The 15,220-nt window shown below is 38.2% G+C and overlaps 1 pseudogene; it reads right to left on the reverse strand.

Annotated features, from left to right (window-relative positions):
* The window catches only part of LOC140241133 (heparanase-like), a 24,973-nt pseudogene extending 16,647 nt beyond the window's left edge, over positions 1–8,326 (reverse strand).
* Positions 8,327–15,220: the final 6,894 nt, after the last annotated feature.

Below are 15,220 nucleotides of genomic sequence, written 5' to 3' on the forward strand. Positions count from 1 at the left end.
TATTTCATTTAGTGTATATATAGGTGTGTATAATCTTGTTTTAATGTGCTCAAACTGATATCTTTTATATTTATTAATATAATAATTTTTCAATTCCATGATTCATGATAATGATGCATTTGTTTTAGACAGGCTTAAAAATAAGGCTATGCTTTCCTGCTTCTCTCTTAACACTATCCAATATTCTGTTTTTCGTGTTTCTCATGAAAGTTGTAGTAATACTAATTACAATGCTTTTATGTAGTCTTATTGTTTGCAAACCTGAAACCTGATGTATTCAAATCGTTCTCTCACATTATCATTTTGCGCACGTCGACTTTTGCACTCTCACAAACAATGGCTTTTACTCCACCATTCATGAACGCATATCACTGAAAAAAAAAAAAAAAATGTTTTGGGTATAACACTTTTTCAAAACATGTATAAAACCATTTTATTCAAAGCCAGTTTTCAAAATAAATGTGTACACTTTTATAACATGCATACATTCTATAACATTTTTTTTTCACCTATCCTGTATAATGATAGATATATCGGTCCGAAGAAAGGTTCTACATTGTACGTTGCGTCTATGTTGTTCGTGTTGGCCAGCTTTGTATAGGGCCTAGGCCTATACATATTCCAGTTCTAGCTAATACCGACTAGCACTTCAGATGCCCTTATTCACAATTAACTCTTTATCTTGTTTCGTGCATATAATTGTTTATCTTGTTTCGTGCAGATATTTATCTTCGTGCAGATCTTTATCTTGTTTCGTGCAGATAACTCAAGATGACCAATGAGCTTGGGATAACTTCCACAGTGAGGGTATTAGCTCGTGTGACACCAAACAACAAACAACGGCAATCGTGCTTTCGGTGAAAATATAAGTAATACATAGGCCTACTTTGCATTAACCCCCCCCCCCCCCAAAAAAAAAAAAAAAAAAAAATGCAATAGAAAACTATCCTCCACATCAAATTTCGGAGACCGTAAGAAAAAGAAAACTTTTATTAGGTAGTCTACTTGGGTGTTTTCATATACTTCAGAAGTGGGTGGGGTAAAGGAATGCGAGTGAAGATATGAGTACAGAGTAATCCAAGAGCTCAAACTTACGACCAGTTGAACCGCAAGGGTCCGCCGCACGCTAGATGGTTGGTCCCTAAACCAGTCGACAGAAATCGGCGATCAACCTCATGAATACAGTTGTCTGTATCTACATGTACTGCGAAAAATGCAGTTTCATTCAGCCGCCGTGTGCCGGTTGAATGACTGGACAAGAATAAAGAAGATAGCGAGCATTAAGACGATTCATGATGCAAACGATTTCATCAAGGCTGAGGTCACGTTTTTTTTTCTTCCAAACTTACTTAATTACTTACTTACTTGGAGCTTACTTGGATGTAGAGAAGTATAAAGCGTTATTTGCCCCTCCCCAGGTTTCACTATCCCAAGCCTCTATGGGCTGTACTTTAGGGATGTTGTATCAGTGTTTCTCAAGGATAGTTTTGAACTGGTTTACACTTGATGCTGCAATCGCTGTGTCTGGCAAGGAGTTCCAGTTGTTACAAAATTACTGCGTTCAGAGCATGGCCGGCGGATTCGGGGGGCCGTGGGGGTTCGCCCCCCCCCCCCCCCCCCACTTTCTGTGCACCAGATAGAGGAAGGGCCCACTTTGGGGCCCCCCACATTTTTTTAAACCGGAAGTACGTAAGTGGCACTAAAAAGAAATAATAACAGAGATTTTGCTGAAGACCCTTTTTTATTGCTTAAGTGGCACTAAAAAGAAATAATAACAGAGATTCGCTGAAGACCCTTTTTTATTGCTTGTCAGCTGAAGAAACCCGGAACTGGAAGTGGAAGGGGAGAGATAAGGTGAGGACTATGAAGCTCATGAAACCCGGAAGTGGGTCCCCCACTTTGGAAAACGCTCGAAGCATGTATCTACGCATCTACAGTTGTACGTCGGTACTCAGCAAAGTCCAATCCTGGATATGATGCTAAGGATCATATCCTTAGCATCATTGGGATAGAGATGTCGGGCTAACAGATATGATCCGAACGATATAGGGTCAAATCTGTTCGTTTATATTTTCATGAAAGGAGAATTTGTTAAAGAAAATTAAAGGTATTGTTTACCTAAAGTTGTGAACAGTGATTTAAAGGTATTCAAGATATCACTTTTGATGCATTAGTGTAGGTCAGTTATATCACAAAGCATCCTACCATATACATTTTTTTTTTAAATAAAGCCTAAAATATAAGGAGATATCACTCTTTTTTTTTCCATTAAACCATACCTTCAGACGGTTTAGTTTGGAAACATTTCATTATAACTACCGGTACTGTTCACATTATGTATATTTAACAATCCTTAGCATCGATTATGCATGGTTCAAATTTTTACATTGGTTGTTTATGGGGTCATTCCATGGGGTTGGGTCTTCTCTAGATTTTCATGTTGTGCAGGGAATGAAAGTCATATTCTGAGAATTTAGCAAACAATTGTCTGTGGTTTGCAGTTATTCTTGAAGAGAAATGTGTGAAGAATTATTTGATAAAAAAAAACAAGCCTGTGTACAAATGTATTTTGTCTATGACTGTTTCACTAATGATGTCCCATGGTTTTTTGTGGTTTATGTTGTGACATAAATATATGCCATTTTCATGGCAATGTAAAACAGGAATATACAACCTTTCAGCATTATGCCTATCATAATTAAGAGAGGCAAGGTGACTTCTACAAAGACTATAAGGCACATAAACATTTGTAACAAAATAAGAACACCAGAGCATCTTCAAGCAACCTCATACCTATGTTACAAACGATGTCCATGGCAATTTTTGTTGTAACATAGGTATAGCATGGTTTTACATACACTTCCAATCATGATATGATTACAAACTTTATTTCTATAATGAGATTTATATTTCAGAAGTATTCTTATCCAAAAATTAGCATCAAAATCCTCCAAATAAACGAGAAAATACGGAACATATCACTGTACTTCAGTGCGATGTCCGGCTCTTCGTGTAACGTAGGTATGGAAAGACGCGTCTCACGATAAAAAGAAGAGCTACTAACTTCAGCAATCGTATTCATGTCACTGGCAGTCCTCCCCCAATGGCAGAAAAACTAATCACAGCCAATATACACCTACCTGGACAGCGCAAGATCTGTTTTTCCTGCCGTTGTCCATGTAACGTAGGTACAGGAGTTTTAATGTTTCTGATGTCAATTGGTAAGCTTTTACGCTATTTTACAAAAATAATAACATTTGTCATATTCTGCAAATCTATTAGAGGAAAAAAAACGACATCTAAACCTCTGAACTGGCCAAAAATACTGTGGACGATGATACTGTAGTCCCACATACTGAGATATTTGTTACAGGTTCATGTTTATAATTTTGATCGCCAAATTTTCCGTCCATGCCGGTCTCTGCAAAAGGAGCATATAATTCCTCTCTTAGAAAACCATACAAAAGTATATCAGTGTATCTTCACTGCAATATAAATTTGTTTTACCTCCCGATTATTGTGAATTTTGGACCCTTTTGTCATAAGGTATCTACCAAGGTAGATGTGCTAGAGTTAGTATTAATCACTATATACTAGTTGGAAAACGTAGATGTCCAGACTGCATCTGAACTAGAGAAACTAGAGTTTGCCTTATTTTGCTGGTGATATTGAGGGAACTAGGAGCTGTGAAATTCTTTCTCTTTAACAGATTTACTTCGAAAATGTAAATGTTTTCCTTCCAAGATTTCACTGATCTGTTAATTATGCTCTGATGAAGTTGTTAACATTTCACAAGGATTCACCATTTCCATTCCATGTTCACCCACTGTGAAGTCTCAAAGCTAAAATGCCAGTGTCCTATTCAGTTTGGGTGGGTAGTGGGTAGGAAAGGCTTCAATAAAATTATGAACCCCAATCAAAATTGGGCTATCATTGCTCTACACTATCATTCAAAAGAGGGCGACAATTTCGATGGGGGATGAATATAAAATAGGGCCTAGTATTATTTTGGAGTCTATTAAGGACCATAACCGTAACCCTGACCCTAGCCCTAACCTTAGCTAGGACACTGGGGGCAGCGACCTGCCCTTCCTAGCTTACATCAAAACAAGTTTTTAGCATAGAGTATGAAAATGATATTTTCCTATGTTTTACATGCTATATTATTATTATTATCAATATTTACATCATTTTAAGCATAACCCATTTTTTTTTTCCAATTTTGGTGGGAGGTACACATGGAACTCTAGCTAATGGGTATGCCAAGAGGTAGAAATGTAAGCAAAATTGTTACAATTATTTAATTCCATTCATAAACACACAGATACATCAACAGGAATATATAGTCAATCCCGACAAAAATTTTCTTTTAATTTTTTTAATTTTATTTCTCTTTACACCTTTTGTTCAGTTTGTTGATGAATCTGCCATGGCTCCTCCTCTGCCACCGCTACATTTTAAACTACATGAAAGAGTGAAAAGGACACATCCACAGCACTCCACAAACAGAGAGGAAGCCAACAAAGCAACACCCAAGAAGAGCGAATGTAACAAACTAGACAAGAAGAAAACTGCACAGAGGGAAAATGGACAGAAGAAAAACAAAAATCGAGGGCTAAATGGACATTGGACAAAAGAGCAGAAATTAATTTCAAACAAAGAACATGGAGAAGACAAGAAGACTTGTATGATTTCTCTTTATTAGTTTTCTTAGTTAGTTAACAACTAGTTGATGATGCTGTTAGTGTATATAAGGTCAAATTGTGTAAAGCTTCACAGTTTTCTTCTTCTTCTTCTGATTAAGTCTGCCTTCTTTCATTCCAGAGTTACAAAGAATTGAAGTCTGTGTAACATAGGTATTGTTCCACAGGTGTGCAGTAGATATAATTCCAAAGAACTGTTACAATAGTGTTATTTGTGGGAACATACATAAAGTCTATATGTGTAGGTTTTAACATCTCACACCACAATAAAGGAAATCAGTTGATATGTCGTAGTGTACCTATGTTACAAAGACATACTGTCCGTGTAACATAGGTAGTACACCGTGGGCGAGGTTGTTGTCTGAAAACCCCTGATTATAACAATAAAATCATGTTTTCACTTGAATACCCATACAAATCACTTGCTTCAATTGTGGTGCTTTTAAGAATATTGCCATTGTGTCACTCTTGATGAAAAAGTTAAACCTTTGATTGAAATTGTTAATGGTTTGTAGAAAAAAAGATGTTAATAAAAGTGGCTTGCAGTTGACATCAGAACATACAATCTTACTAATAATGATCTCATGCGCCTCTTAAATAACATGTTGATGTGCTATGGACGAAAAAAACGTGGATGTGTTCATTGTTATCATTTCAGAACACAAAATTATAAAGGATGTCAACAAATGAAGTCCATGTAACATAGGTATTTTGCATACCTGTTTACCCATGCTGACTGAAAGTGTGCAAAGTAATAAACAGATTTCTAGTGGAATAAGTTGAAGAATGGGAGTAACAAATCAGGGGGAAAAAGGAAATTTCAATTTACCCAACTTGAATTTTCAACTTGTATGTCACAATTTCAGTCCCAACCCCATGGAATTACCCTTCTATCCCTAACTCACACTTTAGAACTTCATGTTTTGAAGCACTAATGCTGTTTTTGTTTTGTTTTTATTTCATCTGCAAATGGTAAATTATGCCTTTAAGTCTGCACGTCATTAATACAACACCAAGCAGCAGGCGTTGCTGATGACATGACCATACGAATGCCATTTTATTATCATCATCATCATTTTTGTTATATTACCAATCATTATTTAATATTAACAGTTAATTTACTACTATTACCTTCACCAACACTGTTATCATCATCATTATTATAATTTGTTTAATCGGCCATACATATTTCAGAACCTCCTGAGTGTGCACTCACACACTGGTGGGCTCTCACACGTAACAGGTATGAGATTCCAGGCATAAAAGTGCAAAAAATATATTCATGTGATTCCAATATTTAAGTCTTAGAATACACGCATAATGAAATAAGGTGTGTAGGACAGGGGCGGATCCCCGAGGGGGCACCCAAAATATTTCTGGTGCTACTTCCAGGTTTCATTTCACTTTTTATAATTTCTTTTGTTTTAACACAAAATAAAGGGGGCGCGAACCCGGTGTGCCCCTCTGGATCCGCCACTGTAGGAGGTATAATGTTTAATCAAAAAATGCGAAAGGGCATAATGGTAATCATGTAGAAATGCACACCTGCCGTTCTCTTCGTCGTTTGTCAATCAAATTTTGTGCAGCTATTGAAGATGCTAAATTGAACCATATCAGAGAGTTTTCATGGAATTAGAAAGCCGAAAAGGGAAGGAAAATGAGAAATCGGAGTTGAAAAGTACGTCGGTCGCGAACGTAGTCTCCGACGTAGTAGGTAGTGCATCGATTTCGCAGAGAACGATGTCAACGATTATAATCGATTCTAGTAGTCTCTAATTAGCCACTTACTAACAATATCGAACGCGTACATGTACGACTCGAGCAATACGTGTAGGCCCTGCTTTCTTTTTCCTATTTTTTTTCTCATTGTCTCATTGCCACTATCATGATTATCGCTATTCAAATTATTGATACAGATTATTCGTACCAGGATTTAGTCGTCCTTTCCTTGAAAATTGTGGCAAGTATTGATTTTATCTTGACAAAAGTTGATAATAATAATAATAGAACTCTAATAATCTTATTTGAATAGCGTTGAAGGGAATAGAATGAGGTTGAAGGAAAAGTGGAAGAAAATGATAAGGCTATTAGAAGGAGGGAGAGAGAGAGAGAGAAAAGATGAGAGGGAAGTTGAATTCAAAGGGGATTTGTTTCTAGTAATCTAAATATAGGCCTAATAATACATTAATAATCTTAGAAAAGTGTACAATCATGTTTTAAATATGGTGGACTTCTTATAAAGTGTTCATTCCACATGTACCTAAAAAGATACTCATGGCATTGTGGAAACAGAATATTGAAATTGAAATATTATTTTTTTGTAATTGATAAGTTCGATTTATAATATAAATATTATTGTTTTTATGATTAGTATTTGTTTTTCCATTTCACCTTTTAATTATGTATACAAGAACTGCAAACCCCAATATTTGCTTCTGTTTTGTAGTAGCCTATAGGTATGTCCATTTTATTGTGCAATAATAATATTCATGATTTTTTTTAGTATTATCATTATTGATGGTATCTTTATTCAACAAATCATTGATTGCAGCCAGAAGCTGAATTACAAACGATTTTACATAAGTGATTAAGTACATACACAGTATTGCATAAATATACAGGTGTAAAATTACAAAATCCAAATAACACAAATGCTCGGACAAGACAAGAACTATTCAAAAAAAAAAAAACACACACACCTCAGTCACTATGATGGAGAATTTTCTTTTTATTTCATATATCTTTTACTAGTTTGTACACGTATTATCCTTCCATCATTCAGTCAGCAAAAATGTTGACAGATATACAGTCACACGCAGGAGAAAATAAGCTAAAACGATAAAAAAACAGACGCATCAAGATCACTTTCTTTATTCCACTTTTTACCGTTGAGCCGACGTAATAATTGTGGTTAAACATCAAACAAGTGGCTGTATCACAGACTACAACGATCGATCATCATCGCTATATCGCTCTTCTACATAATCGATCACCCATCAAGCTACGCCGACACAGCCGTCGATCGGCGTACTTTTCAGTCAAAATTACTTAAAGCTACTTTTCTTCTGTAATTGGCTATGAAATTTCATGAAACCATCAGATATGGTCCATCTTGACATTTCTGATATCCACAAGAAGTTTTCATAGACAAATTAAGGAAGGAAATGGTAGGTGTGCATGGTGTGCATTTCTACATGATTACCGGCATAATTATATGCTTTATGTCCAATTTCATTGCAAAGTTTACCGTTTCATTAATTGATTTGTTTTTCCTCTATTTATCTATGTCACCTTGACCATCGAGTGGTCTTTCACTTTTTAACGAAAACCTAACAAAACAGAACAACCCACAAAGTGGACTATATTTAATAGTATTACTACACTGCAGCGTACTGCACTTTACACATACTGTCATACACTCACCTATCGTGGCCGACTTGCGGAATTCTGTGTACCTTGCCGAGACTTTGAATACCGAAGGCGGAGTTGAGGGCATAATATCCACTTCTATTTGATTGCCGATTAGTGGATACACCCACCAAGAATTCATCATCGACAACGTCGCAGAAAATGGCGCCGAAATAGAGCGCGGCGAACACGACGATAGTTGCTACCCTCGACATGGCCTCGTTGAAGAATCCTGTATCAGTATACACAAGCTGCTACGCAGTGATTCCAAGCGGGTTCTACCTGCTGCAACAGTATACCACCCTACTGGATCTTATTAGGTCCATGCTGGATCTAAGATCTTATACCGTGATTTTGTACAGGTCTTTGCGGCAGCTGATAAGAAGTTCATGCGATTATTTGTGTGACGTGTAACGAGTAAATCGAACAAAATCGGCTGCTCAAATCCTCTTTGATTCCTTAAAACTTCCATGGATTCCTCCGTGTTCAGCTTCCCTGATCTTACAAGCTAGCTTAAAGCGTTAATTCTGCGCAAGGTAGATTTACGGTTTTTGCACTACTGTCTTGGGGGAGAATTACAATCGCAAAGAGTATAAAAGCGCACTGCGTGCGCTTCTATACTCTTTGGTGGTATAAAGCGTCTCTTCTGTGCTGACGTTATTCACTTTATATAATAGTGCAACTCTCCTTTTAGTGGTTTGGAAGGCGATCCAGTTAAATACCTTGAATTGTGACGCCTACACATAGACGGTGACCTTGTCAAATTTTTCGTACATATATAAGTAGCCTCTCTCTCTCTGTTCCTTTCTCTACCGTCTCCACTAGTGCAACTTCAACTTCTAGCCCATTACTGTCCCCCACTCTTCACTTTTTGCCCTCCTCACAACCCCCATATGTCGCTTCTCTCTTCATTTCTCCTCTTTCTATAGGCTCTTCTGCCAAACAACGATCCGTATAAGGACTACTTATGTCACCGCAAATCTTTCTCCCTCATTTACTTCACCAATGCAAACCTTCAAACAACACATAAGTAGCCTCATCCCTATGCATGTAATAGCTTCATTTCATTTATTTCATTTATCACATTTCCACACAAATTACGATTATAAGTAACATATCTTGAGATCATGCAATGAATAGTAACAAATATTTGAAATTTCGGTGTACTATATTCAGACTTCATATTGTAATTTTCTGACAGAAAATAGACTTAAACCACTCCAGAGTATTTTTATATTGGATATATTTTATTAGAATTCCACTGGTCCACACACAGATTCAATGTTTGTAATGTCTTTATACAGAAAGGGAGATATTCAAAGTTACTGTTATATCCAGTTTTGGAATTGAACTGATTAAAAAAAAAAAAAAAAAAAAGATATTACATTCTTCCACCAGAGGAATTTGGCAAACCATCGAAGAATTAAAGTTCAAACTGTGAATTTGTTACTTACTTTTTAAGATCTAGAAAAAAAAGCTCTTCAAGTATTATATTATGACGCTAAGACGACAGTTTTTTTTTTTTAATATATTTCTTTTACGCGCTATAAGTAAGGCAAACCAATAGCAGAAATCAAAGCTTTCCTATCCACATTACGAACTCAACCGCACATAGCACTGTGACATGCATACAGTAGATAGATTCCATGGCCGGCGCCACGTTTTTAAAAGTGGTGTGTGTGGGAGGGGGGGGGGGGGCACTTCAGACTTTCTGGTGCCCCTCCCCCCCCCCCCAAAAAAAAAAGAAAAAAAAAAGAGCGCAACTTTTGCATGGTGCCACTTTCGGATTTTAGTAGTGCCACTTACGCACTTCTGGGGGAAGAAAGTGGGGTGGGGCCCGAAGTGGTGACACCTTATGTATTCCTTAGTGTAGTGTAAAAAAAAGTGTGTGTGTGGGGGGGGGGAGCCCCCTCAGCCCCCCCCCCCCCCCCCCCGTTCCGACGGCCCTGTATTCATCCATGCCATGCATGCCTAATGTTCGTTCTTTCAAAGGTTTGATCGTTTATCCGACAACAAAATAAGGTTCGTTAATCCAAAAGTAAAAGAAATGGAAAGCCCCCCAAAAAACCCAAAATAGAACCAAAAACGGTGTTTATCATTTCAAATGTTCCTAAATCCGAAAGTAGAAGAAAGAAAGAAAGAAAAAAAAAAGGTTCCTTATTCCGGAGGTTCGGGTAATTCGAAATCGAAATAAGGTTCGTAATTCCGACCGTTTATTGACATGTTCTTTTTTTTCTTTTTTTTTTGTTTTGTTTTTTTATCAAACTGGGATGAAGGAACTTAACTTCAACTCAGATAAAAGAACTTTCGGAATAACAACGGAGCCACGAACTTTACTGAATATAGCTTTCTACTGTTTACGCTTCGTTTGTTTACCATTGCTTCACTGGCGTAGCCAGGGGGGGGGGGGGGCGATGGGGGCTGTCGCCCCCCCCCCCCTAAGATTTGGACCGGGGATTTGGGAGGCGGAAAAAAATGCGTGTATACTCTATGCATGCACATGAAGTGGGTCTCCTTTGCAACCTTTCATCAAATAATTTCAAATATTTCACTCAAAGTGTGCACCAGATCGTTGAATTTCAATTCAAAATATGCAAAATCTCTCGTGCTTGGGAGGGGGTATCCCCCTCCCAAACCCTCCCCCTCTGTGCCTCTTTCCCTAGCTTAGTACACTTTTTAGATTTACAAAAAGAAATATATATATATATATATATATATATATATGAATAATTCTGAGTGCACAAGGCTTATCACTTATATTCCGAAAACTCAAGGTTCCCTCATGTATAAGGGGAATTTCCCCTTTTAATCGACCCTTTCCTCCCTCAGCCCCCCCCCCCCCCATCAGTTTTTTTTTTTTTTTTTTGTGATTTCCCAAATGTTGATTCCATCAAATATGCGTATACGAGATATCTCAATTTCAACCTTAAAGGGAAGATAAACCCCAAGAACAATGTGGATTGAGTGAAAGCAGCAACATTAGTAGAACACATCAGTGAAAGTTTGAAGAAAATCGGACAATCGATGCAAAAGTTATGAATTTTTTAAGTTTTGATGTTGGAACTGCTGGATGAGGAGACTACTAGAGGTTATGACGTATGAGTGGACTACAATATCAAGAAAATATAAAGAAAATACTACAAAAATCCATTTTTCATGAAAATTACAAATTCCATCAACTTGATATTGACATTATGTTAAGGGTAGCAATTATTCCCCCTGCTTTCTGAAAGCGGTTGGTCCACTGCTCTTTCATAATTCTAGAAAAGTGAATTTTTGTTGAATATCCTTTATATTTTCTTTGTATTGTTGTCCACTCATACGTCATATCCTCTAGTAGTCTCCTCATCCAGCAGTTCCAACACCAAAACTTTAAAAATTCATAACTTTTGCATCAATTGTCCGATTTTTCTCAAACTTTCACTGATGTGTTCTACTAATATTGCTGCTTTCACTCAATCCACATTGCTCTTTGGGTTTACCTTCCCTTTAAAAAGGCAGAAGCTCCATCGGAAGGGAAGGGTGGAGATAACACTCGCCCACGCTCGCCCGCCCCTCCCCCCCCCCCCCTTCGCCATGCATAGAAGTAGACTGTGGCTATACCCAGATCGCTTTATTTCAATTCTAAAAACGCAAAAGCTCCGCGAGCGGGAGGGGGAATCCTCCTTCCCCTAAGCTCTACCTCACTAGACTTTATACATACACACAGATGGTGCACATTCGGAATAAGAGCTAAATTCCGTGATTTTAACACTTCGATGAAAAAGTATTGCACCAAAAGTTTGCACCAGATCGCTGAATTTCAGGTCTGAAAACGCAAAATCACCTTCGTGTGGGAGGGGATATGCCCCTATCTACACCCTCGTGTGCATGCTTTTTCTGTTTGATTGCTGAACTGCAGACAGCGTTCATGATATTCAGTGTAAGAATTAATACAAGAAGATTATTTAAATGATATACCATTTTATAGGCAAACTGTTCAATAATAATCTATACTAAAATATACTGCAACCTTAAACAAGTGGGACTGTTTCTCGTCGATAAAACGCGCAAAAAACATGCATCAAATTGCACCATCAATATCAAAATGCAAAAAGTTCTTACCGTGGTAGGGGGGACACCCCCCTCCACACCCTCCCCTCCCCCCTCGCTCGCTCCGCTCGCTCGGGTTCAGTAGCGTTCATGATATTCAGTGAAAAGAATTAATGTAAGAAGTTTGTTTAAATTATACCATTTTATAGGCAAATTGTTCAATAATAATCTACACTAAAATATACTGCTACCTTAAACAAGTGGGACTGTTTCACGTCGATAAAACGCGCAAAAACATGCATCAAATTGCACCATTTACAACATCAAATTGCACCATTTACAACATCAAAATGCAAAAAGTTCTTACCGTGGGAGGGGGGACACCCCCCTCCCACACCCTCCCCTCCCCCCCCCCCCCCGCTCGCTCCGCTCGCTCGGGTTCAGTCGCGTTCATGATATTCAGTGAAAAGAATGAATATAAGAAGTGTGTTTATATTATACCATTTTATAGGCAAATTGTTCAATAATAATCTACATCAAAATATACTGCTACCTTAAACAAGTGGGACTGTTTTCTCGTCGATAAAACGCGCAAAAACATGCATCAAATTGCACCATTTACAATATCAAAATGCAAAAAGTTCTTACCGTGGGAGGGGGGACACTCCCCTCCCACACCCTCCCCTCCCCCCTCGCTCGCTCCGCTCGCTCGGGTTCAGTCGCGTTCATGATATTCAGTGAAAAGAATTAATATAAGAAGTGTGTTTAAATTATACAATTTTATAGGCAAATTGTTCAATAATAATCTACATCAAAATATACTGCTACCTTAAACAAGTGGGACTGTTTCTCGTCGATAAAACGCGCAAAAACATGCATCAAATTGCACCATTTACAACATCAAAATGCAAAAAGTTCTTACCGTGGGAGGGGGGACACCCCCTCCCCCCCTCCCACACCCTCCCCTCCCCCCTCGCTCGCTCCGCTCGCTCGGGTTCAGTCGCGTTCATGATATTCAGTGAAAAGAATTAATATAAGAAGTGTGTTTAAATTATACAATTTTATAGGCAAATTGTTCAATAATAATCTACATCAAAATATACTGCTACCTTAAACAAGTGGGACTGTTTCTCGTCGATAAAACGCGCAAAAACATGCATCAAATTGCACCATTTACAATATCAAAATGCAAAAAGTTCTTACCGTGGGAGGGGGGACACTCCCCTCCCACACCCTCCCCTCCCCCCTCGCTCGCTCCGCTCGCTCGGGTTCAGTCGCGTTCATGATATTCAGTGAAAAGAATTAATATAAGAAGTGTGTTTAAATTATACAATTTTATAGGCAAATTGTTCAATAATAATCTACATCAAAATATACTGCTACCTTAAACAAGTGGGACTGTTTCTCGTCGATAAAACGCGCAAAAACATGCATCAAATTGCACCATTTACAACATCAAAATGCAAAAAGTTCTTACCGTGGGAGGGGGGACACCCCCCCCCCCTCCCACACCCTCCCCTCCCCCCTCGCTCGCTCCGCTCGCTCGGGTTCAGTCGCGTTCATGATATTCAGTGAAAAGAATTAATATAAGAAGTGTGTTTGAATTATACCATTTTATAGGCAAATTGTTCAATAATAATCTACACTAAAATATACTGCTACCTTAAACAAGTGGGACTGTTTCACGTCGATAAAACGAGCAAAAACATGCATCAAATTGCACCATTTGCAACATCAAAATGCAAAAAGTTCTTACCGTGGGAGGGGGGAAACCTCCCTCCCACACCCTCCCCTCCCCCTTCGCTCGCTCCGCTCGCTTGGGTTCAGTCGCGTTCATGATATTCAGTGAAAAGAATTAATACAAGAAGTGTATTTAAATCATACCATTTTATAGGCAAATTGTTCAATAATAATCTACACTAAAATATACTGCTACCTTAAACAAGTGGGACGGTTTCACGTCGATAAAACGAGCAAAAACATGCATCAAATTGCACCATTGACAACATCAAAAAGCAAAAAGTTCTTACCGTGGGAGGGGGGACAACCCCCTCCCACACCCTCCCCCCCCCCCCCCCCTCGCTCGCTCCGCTCGCTCGGGCTCGGTCGCTTCGCTCCCTCGCAGACTAACCGCCCCCCCCCCCCCAAGATCAAATCCTGGCTACGCCGTTGCATTGGTTCCATAAATAACGGTTGCAGGCAATTCACGCTGAATTTCACATTGATGATTAACACACTTTTCAACGATGTACTATTTTTGTGACTCTACAATAAAAGTTGCGCTGGAATGCAAGATATAGTCCTCATTCGAAATTATTCGAGCGCGATTCTGAAGTTTGTGTATATCTATTATCCTTGCATGTTCTTGCACAGCTTCCCCAAGACGTATTGCAGTAATCGATGTACTAGTAAGTTAAACTCATATGGCAAAATACAAGTTTTTCCGTGTTTGTATGAAAGTGTTTGATTTTCCTAATACAAAATATCGGCCGAAACATTTTACAAAATATATCGGAATATCTATCAGTTTGGATTTATCAAATGGAGTAGAATGTAAATCGGTGGGCAAGTTAAATCTGCCCATAATAAAAATAAGCTCGGCTTCTGGTATTTCGAAGCTGTACAATGAGAGATATTTTCACTATTTGCAAATCTGATGAGAGGTGATGATGCCTGTAAGTAAGTCTCTCAACGCACTTGCACAGACATTGTAATCGTAAGATTATTATGCTTAATTGTATCAGAATTATTATTGGGTAATATAATAACGAAGCTACCAGACTAATTCTGAATTTGAGGGTTCCTACTTATCAAATCATCGATCGACCACTTTCTTTTTTTTTTCCAAAATACTAGTCATGTAAACAGGTAATTGTGAGCCAAAAGCTTCGCCTCATGTAATATTTATATGCAATGGTGACCGAATCACAGCTTCGCGAAAACACGTAGGCCGAATGACTTGGCCGATACTAGTCGTGATACTGGTGACATTCTTAATTTTGTTCCGCTTTTATCAAAACTGCATGTTTGCTTCACGGTGATCTTGCCGCCAGCCAAATTTAGCACAGAAATCCTTT

Source organism: Diadema setosum, chromosome 17, assembly GCF_964275005.1.
Source record: "Diadema setosum chromosome 17, eeDiaSeto1, whole genome shotgun sequence".
Lineage (NCBI taxonomy): Eukaryota > Metazoa > Echinodermata > Echinoidea > Diadematoida > Diadematidae > Diadema > Diadema setosum.